General features: G+C 35.1%; 1 long non-coding RNA gene across 1 annotated transcript; it reads left to right on the top strand.

The window, feature by feature from the left end:
* Nucleotides 1–695: 695 nt before the first annotated feature.
* On the top strand, nt 696–2833 carry LOC107850006. Its single transcript, XR_007054407.1, has 3 exons — nt 696–1327; nt 2409–2571; nt 2660–2833. It is a non-coding gene; the product is annotated as an uncharacterized LOC107850006 (long non-coding RNA).
* Nucleotides 2834–8216: the final 5383 nt, after the last annotated feature.

Here is an 8216-nt window from a genome sequence, read left to right as displayed (position 1 = left end):
GATAATTTAGTAAACCAACATTTATATTCATGTTTTATAATAGTACAGATAAATAGATAGCTATATGTGTTGATAAATCAAAATTAATTCTTATAAATATTATTAATACACTTATATATACTTAGTATCGTTGTCAAAATATATATTAATGTCATTCGCTAATATTGCTTAATGATATCGTTAATATACTTACATTTAGTAAAATTGTCAATGTATAACTTAGTGGTCAATAATATTTCTAAAAAATCACTAATAAACTTTACTTAGTTTAACTATCATATAAGTTAATAAATCAATATTATTTTAATAAAGATACTCTCTTATTTTGCTGTAACTATTGCTATATAGATTAATCAATCAATAATATTCTGTAATATATATCTACTTACTCTAGTTATCAAATTATAAGATGATCAGTCAATAACATTACATAAAAATATCATTAATTCACTTCTATTTACTACAATATCAACTATAAGCTAATCAATTACTTATAGTATTACGTATACCATTAATACACCTCTTTTTCCTATTATCAAATTAATTATATGCTAATATAATTCATCAATTTTAATTAAGAATACCACTAAAACATTTCTACTTATTCTAATTATCACTATCTAAGCTATTCATTCAATTATAACATTTTTAAAAAGTGTGTACATCTATATCTATATCTATACTACCTCAAAAAACACCAACTCAAAAAAATTAAAGTGAAATTACTAATTTACCCCTAAATAAAAAAAAATCCTTTCAACCAACACTTCAACTTGAACTTCACCAATAGCCGTGTCTTCCACCTCTCTAAGCTTTAACAGACACCACACTTTGCACCCTTCCAAACAACGCTTCTACTTGAACTTCACCAACAGCCGTGTCTTCCACCTCTCTCTGCTTTAACAGACACCACACTTTGCTCTGTTTTCTACAGTTGAAGCTATGCACCTTCTCACTTTGCTCTGTTTATACAAACAGAAACGCTGTTCACTGCTTTCCAACATCAACTTCTCATGTCTAACTTTGCTGTATTTTTTACACCAGAAACACTTTTCGCCGCTTTCCGATATCAACTTCTCTGGTCTGCTGTATTTTTTACAACAGAAACGTTGTTCGCCACTTCCCGGCTACAACTTCTCTGGTCAAACTTTCATCTACTTCTCCGGTAAGACACAAATTATCTTTTATGATTATTCATTTACTTCAAACAGTTCTTCCAGTGTTATTTATATTCATATTTCTATCATTGTCATTGTTTCTTCATCTACATCCGTTGTTAAGGCAGGGCGAAACCATTGGTGAAATTCTCCAACCAGAAAATTAAATTGTAAGTTTCTTTGTCCGGAACAGCATAGTAGCATCCATGTCTTTTCATCCTTCCAACGCTCCTAACGGAGTTTCTTTCTGCACTAATATAATGTATACCGTATGAGTTTCTTATTTGCTTTCACAAAACTGCAATGGATTTAAATTATGCATAGCAATATCCCCTGCTTCTATGACAATTTTGCACTGCTCTTTGTTCGAATTCTTAATTAACGGATTTTGATTTGGCCTCCGTGTGCTAAATAATTGAGTTTCTTTCTGCACTTATATGATTTATACCGTTTGCTTTTCTTATTTGCTTTCACAAAACGGCAATGGATTTAAATTATGCATAGCAATATCCCCTGCTTCTGTGACAATTTTTCACTCCTTTTTGTTCAACATCTTAATTAACGGCTTCCCGATCGGCTTTTGTGCGCTAAGTAATCGAGTTTCTTTCTGCACTAATATGATTTATACCGTATGCGTTTCTTATTTGCTTTAATAACAAAACTGCAATGGATTTAAGTTATGCATAGAAATATCCCCTGCTTCTGTGACAATTTTGCACTGCTCTTTGTTCAAATTGTTAATTAACGGCTTCTGATTCGGCAAAATAATGAAGTTTCTCTCTGCACTAACATGATTTATACCATTTGTGTTTCTTATTTTCTTTCAAAACACTGCGATGGATTTAAATTATGCATAGCAATATCCCCTGCTTCTGGGACAATTTTGCACTGCTCTTTGTTCAAAATCTTAATTAACGGCTTCCATTTTGACCTCTGTGTGCTAAATAATCGATTTTCTTTCAGCTCTAATATAATTTATATCGTTTGCGTTTTTTATTTGCTTTCACAAAAATGCAATGGATTTAAGTTATGCATAGCAATATTCCCTGCTTCTGTGACAATTTTACACTGCTCTTTGTTCAAATTCTTAATTAACGGCTTCAATCATTCATATTTCTATCATTGTCGTTGTTTCTTCCATCTAACATTATTTGTATCCCACGTATTCAATCATTTGGTTCCTATTTTGTGAATGTCTTTAAATTAGAGCATAGTTCTTGTTTTACAAAAATCTATCATTTTACCTTTCAGGTTTGTCCAACATGCCGACAGATGTGGAATTATCACAACAAAGTGTTCCTATTAACAATACACCTACTTACTCTGCTGACAGTATTATGAAAGATCAATAATACCTTATAAGACCTCGACGCATCATGGCACTTTGAGAACTGCACTATTAGTTGACGAAGAGGTAAAATAGATTTAACTTTTTACCACATTATAATGTCATTTTTATTTACTTTATTCGTGACTTCAAATGTTGCTTAAATCAAATATAGGGGACAAAGATTCAGGAAACCTTATTCAATAAGCATATCGAAATATGGAAGGACTTCTTCAAGCCAAATAATTCTTACTACATTGTCAATGGTCGCTTGGATCGCGTCAACCCCAAATACACTTCAGTGCACAAACAAGTTGAACTGACGTTTACAAACAACACCTTCGTTTTGGAGTGCACACATTTTCACAGTTTTGTTTGTGAATGATTGTGGATATATTCATTTATATACAAAAATTATTTTGAACGATTTATACCTTCAGAATATGACATATTTATGAAATCGGTGTAATTGCCAATTTTTTTACTGTAATACTTGTGTGCGAATATTTTACGCTCATCTCTTACAATGTTATGGTGATAATTTGCAGAAACCAAAAAATTGTGAATCCATAAAAGGATAAACAATGTTATAAATCCTTGAATGAAACTTTGTCGTAACAACATCTGTGTGCAGCTACTTTTATACTTTACTCTCATGATCAACAACTTTCCTGTATACAACATTCGAATACCTAAGTTTCCCGCGATGGTGTGATGGCCGGAATGAGAGCGGTATGTTTAATTATATAGGCCATTTTTTTTAACAAATAGTTGTCAAAAACACATCTAAACTTTTTCCACGTATACTACCTTAGCTGTTTAAATTCCTGCAGATTTATCACCATATATATCTATATCTATAATACCTTCAAAGCACCAAGTAAAAAAACTGAAAGTTAATTTACTAATTTTCCATCCTACCTAAACAAAACCAATGCTGAAACATCGTTTCTAACTGATAAAACTTTAAAAACAACCTGTTTCACTACTTAAACCTGCTCACTTGACCTAAAAAGATTTCATTAATGTATTGAAATCAAATGCAGCTTAGACCAAACGAATGTCCCCATAATTTATGAGGAACAACAACCAGCTTCCTTTCATAGTCGTTGTCACCCTCATCCAAGAATTCAACAAAACAAAGGTCCCTGTCATTTATGAGGAACAACATCCAGCTTCCTTGCAAAGTCATCGTCATCCTCATCCAAGAATTCGTCATCAGGGTGACCTTCATCGAAGTTGTAGTCTTCACCTTCAACTGGCTCAGGGCCACCGCCTGCTTCTTCCACAGCCATCTTTCCGTTTAGCTTCAAGTTCATTTTCCAAATTCGGAATAGGAAGGCTAGACACATTGTTGGCGAAAGCGGCAGGAAAATTACCATTCCCTGCAGTCATGGAAGTTGTTTTTTTTTCTTTCACATTGATCATCTTCACTCCGACCGGATGACATGCGACCACCCCCCCTGTTTTCCTCCTCAGAATCTGTTTTAAGCGCATTGGTTCTTCAAATGACATTTCCTCCCCGCTATCAAACTTTTTGAACTTCCGCTTTTGCAGGGGTTGTTGCTCATTGTTCTCAGCAGTTCTCCTACCTTTGACTTCTGAGATATTACTTAACTGGAAGCTATATTCTTCCTCGAAGGCGACCACTAAGATAATTTCCATGTGAAGATAAGTACAGCATATCCCTGATAGAGCTCTTGTGGATTCGATCTTCCGAATGCTTTTCCCTTGAAAAATCATGAACAATGACAGATTTCAAATCATTACCTCTTCCCTCTTGCTCGCATTCATTCCAGACAATAATCAATTCGTATACTAGGAGAACGATGTGTAACAATTTTATATGCAGCTAAAACATTGAAGCACCTAATGATGTCACTCAAGCTTTCATATATCACAGTATTCAGCTTATAATATCTACTGTCAACCACCACAACAATATATTTACGATTATCAAACAGCAACTCACAAATATGGCTAACAGAGTCTTTACTGATGCCATTCTCCCACAAATCTTTATCAACAACAACTATTCCGTGTCTATCAAACCATTTAACTGAAACTGGCCAATAAAAGGTAGCTATGCAGCACCATTCGACGTTCATAACGAAAACTTTGAGGACGATGAGTTTGCGAGACCATTGATTGAATAATGTATACATAGATACAATGCGGACTTAGCATTCCAGGTGGAAGACGAGCCTAAAGTTACTGCTCTTCGACAAAAGACAGACCTATTAATTATTTTAAGATGACCTAATAATAGTAATGAAAAAAAACAAGCTTTTGTACAGGAAAGGCCCATTTATTACATAACAAATTATATTTTTACCATCCTAATTACTCTCAAAAACATAAATACCTAAATACCCTGCTAATACTATGCAACCTTTTAAAAAAACGTTTCAAAATTGAAGACAACCATCACACGTGAAGCAACACTTCACACACATCTTCTTCCCCTCATTAGTTGCATACTATGGGAAATGGTACTTTTTCTAACCGTTGCCACCAATCTTTTTCACCACCTATAAAACAACACACCACATAAAAATTTATCATCAAACTCCATCTTCTATGAATATCTGAAGGTTCGATTAACTTCTTGTTAGAGTGCGTGCCCTACCAATTTAAATATTATGCTCTACTAGTTTCCTATCAGTAGAACAAGTAAGCTAACATAGTTCACAGAAGTAAAACTTGAACACAGTATTTTTACGTTGAAAACACCCGGCTCAAGAAAGGTGTAAAAAACCACGACCTGTACCTTCACAAGATTTAACCCCAACTTCACTATAACTCTTGAGTTTCAACAATCAACAAATTATAAGACTTCTTGTAAACGAGGAATTAAAACTTCTAACTACTATTACTGCAAAACACTAATCTTCCCAAGATGAGTGTTCCCAAGTCTTCCAGTTCCCAACTTGAAGACGTTAATCCTAACTCAGTTTATACTTCATTGAGACTAGAGATTAAAACTCAATACGACTCAATAAACAACCTATTACATAAGGTCTAAGACTCTAAGTAAAGGACCAGGTTGCTTCACTAGCTCCTTCAAGTTGTAGAACTATTTTGCTGATAGTTGTCTATCTTTTTAGTGCTTGAGTCAATATTTTGATTGTCGTTTCTTGTATTTAAGCCAACACTTGATGGAGTCCTTTAGTTGATGTATTCATCTATCTTTACTAGGACTCCCACGTAGTTTCGCTCACTTTTTACTGCCTCTCTCTCTCCTAGATTGAATAGGACTCTTTTACTTCATCTCGTCTTATTGTTGGACTCCTTGATCAATTTAACTTTTGGAAACTGTATTTGTCTTCTCCTTCTTATCCACTTTACTGAAGTGATAAGTGTTGAGAGAATGTCTGAACGTTCTTTCTCATCCACTCCTGTTTGTACACAATATCATCTTATCAACAACCTTGCCTGCAGCTATGCTTTGTACACTTGGATAGCCCAGCTTTCACAACATGTTTCATTCACATGTCTATCATCAAAACTCTACATTCCCTAATAGATTCCCCCTTATTGATAATGACAAACTTAGCAGCACAATATCACAAAACCTGACATACTCAATAAGGAATTTAAATAAAAGAATCATAGAATGAAATAGGTTAGTCCAATTTAGTTATAAGCACTGCATAGTCTATTCTTCCCCCTTTTGATATCATCGAAAAGCAGGCACAGTAAGTGAAAACGTCTAATAATTCATCGCCATTGAGGCAAACACTAAGACAATCAAAATTCAGAGTAAGAGAAGATGAATGCATTATGATAAAACAGGAGTAGAACACTTTAAAGCAATTAGGTCCATTTCATTCATTATCAAAATACAACTAAATTTACCAAAAGCAACATAAGAGATAACAAGTCACCAGGGAAGAAAACAAAAGGAGATAGGCCTAGGATAGTAGGAAAGAGGTTAAGTGGATGAAGAGGAGGGGATAAGGGAGGTCATCTTCCTAATAACATCAACATTCTCAGCTCTTTATTTTTCCAACAAGATTGTTAGGGAGGCAATCTGAGCTTGAATGAGCCTTTTTTCATCCTCATGAGCAACCTGTGCAGCCTCCAAAGTAGCCTGAGCAACTTCCACCTCACCCTGTTTTGCAGCTAATGCATTCCTCAATCTTTGCATTGGGTTGTCAGCACTCTTCATAGAAAAAGGTAGCACCATGTGGTTTACACTCCCTATGATATCCTTGGTAGTCTGTAAAGACCACACTTGGACAGATTCCACAAACTCCTCAAATATAGGGGTGAGCCAGAATTCATAAGGAAGGGCATGTCTATTAACTCCCTTGAGGAGAACCCCTTGCATATGCTTTAGTATAAGTCGAGGAAAATCAATTCTCACCTCAGTGTCCAATAGTTCCATGAGTGTAAGATCTATAAAACTAGCCACAATCCTTCTTTTCTTCCTAGGGATAACTATCTTACGCACTACATCAAAATAGAGGTAGTGAAGTGGGGACATCTCCCTTTTAAGGACTCTTCTATGATTGATCAAGTGAGGATTCCCAGAGAACTTTCTACATATGTCAAGAGTAAAGGCAAGATTGTTAAGAGGTTTCCAAATGCCCTTGACATAGTGAATCCACCCCCAAAAGAAATATGCAAGATCCTAGAAATGTTAGCAACATGAGGGTTCATTGTAACCTTTCTAACAGTATCAGACAACATCTCACCAATTCCTACCCCATTTGTGTAGAACTCATACACTTTAGGTTTAGGAAATCTCCTCTAAAGGTCTCCCTGAAGAAAGAGATGCAACCATCCCTGAAACTCTAATTTTCCCAGTAACGTCTACATATCAATACCCCCAAAACCTCTAATAACTCTCCCTCTAGCTAATTTACACTTTTTAAAGTGAAGATGATGTGCCTTAGGAGTGTCTTGATGGGAGGATGGTTCTGGTACCTCAAAATTATGATCCAACTTAACAGTGGTATCCAGATGGAACTCAGAATTAGATGAGGCAAAAGGAACAAGTTCGGTGACCTATTTCCTTGGACAGGTAGAAGACTTTGGAGAAGAAACTTTGGAAGATATGTAAGCTTTGATAGTAAGAGTAGATTTTGAAGAGGAGGAAGCTTTTTGAGTAGGTTTAGGAGATAATTTTTGAGACAAAGAGGGTTTTGAGACTTTTACCATAATAGTATTTTTATTTCTTACTGATCGAAGAAGAAGATTAGGAGAAGATGCACGAGGAGAAGTGGTATCAGATGTATCCATATATTTTATTTTGCTATCATGAAGAGCTTTAGCCAAGGAAGCATGTTCTCGTTGCTTTTTCCCTTGAGTGTGAGGAGTACGAGGAGTAGAGACAATTGGAGAGGGTTCTACAGGAATAATGTCCTCTTTATTGATAGAGATGGAAGAGGGTTTTCTTTGTAGCTTAGATCTGGACCTTTTTTAGGATTAATAATGAACTCCGTGTAGACAGCAAATGCAATAAGTAAATTAATAGCCTCAATTGTAGCCACAGGAGGAAAGGTCTCATAAAAACCTATGCCTTCTTCTTGATTGTATCCTTGGACCACCAGTTTTGCCTTATTCCTTGTACCTGTTCCATGCTCATCAACTTTATTACTGTACATCCACTTAGTCCCAATTACAGTTCTATCTTTTAGAAGAGGGACTAAGTGCCATACTTTGTTTCTTTCAAACTGATTCAATTCTTTATGCATGGCTGTGATCTAATCAGCATCAAGTAATTA

Source organism: Capsicum annuum, chromosome 4 (genome assembly GCF_002878395.1).
Source record: "Capsicum annuum cultivar UCD-10X-F1 chromosome 4, UCD10Xv1.1, whole genome shotgun sequence".
NCBI classification, from domain to species: Eukaryota; Viridiplantae; Streptophyta; class Magnoliopsida; order Solanales; family Solanaceae; genus Capsicum; species Capsicum annuum.
The sequence above is the reverse complement of the archived record's forward strand: the minus strand, read 5'-3'. Positions and strand labels throughout refer to the sequence as shown.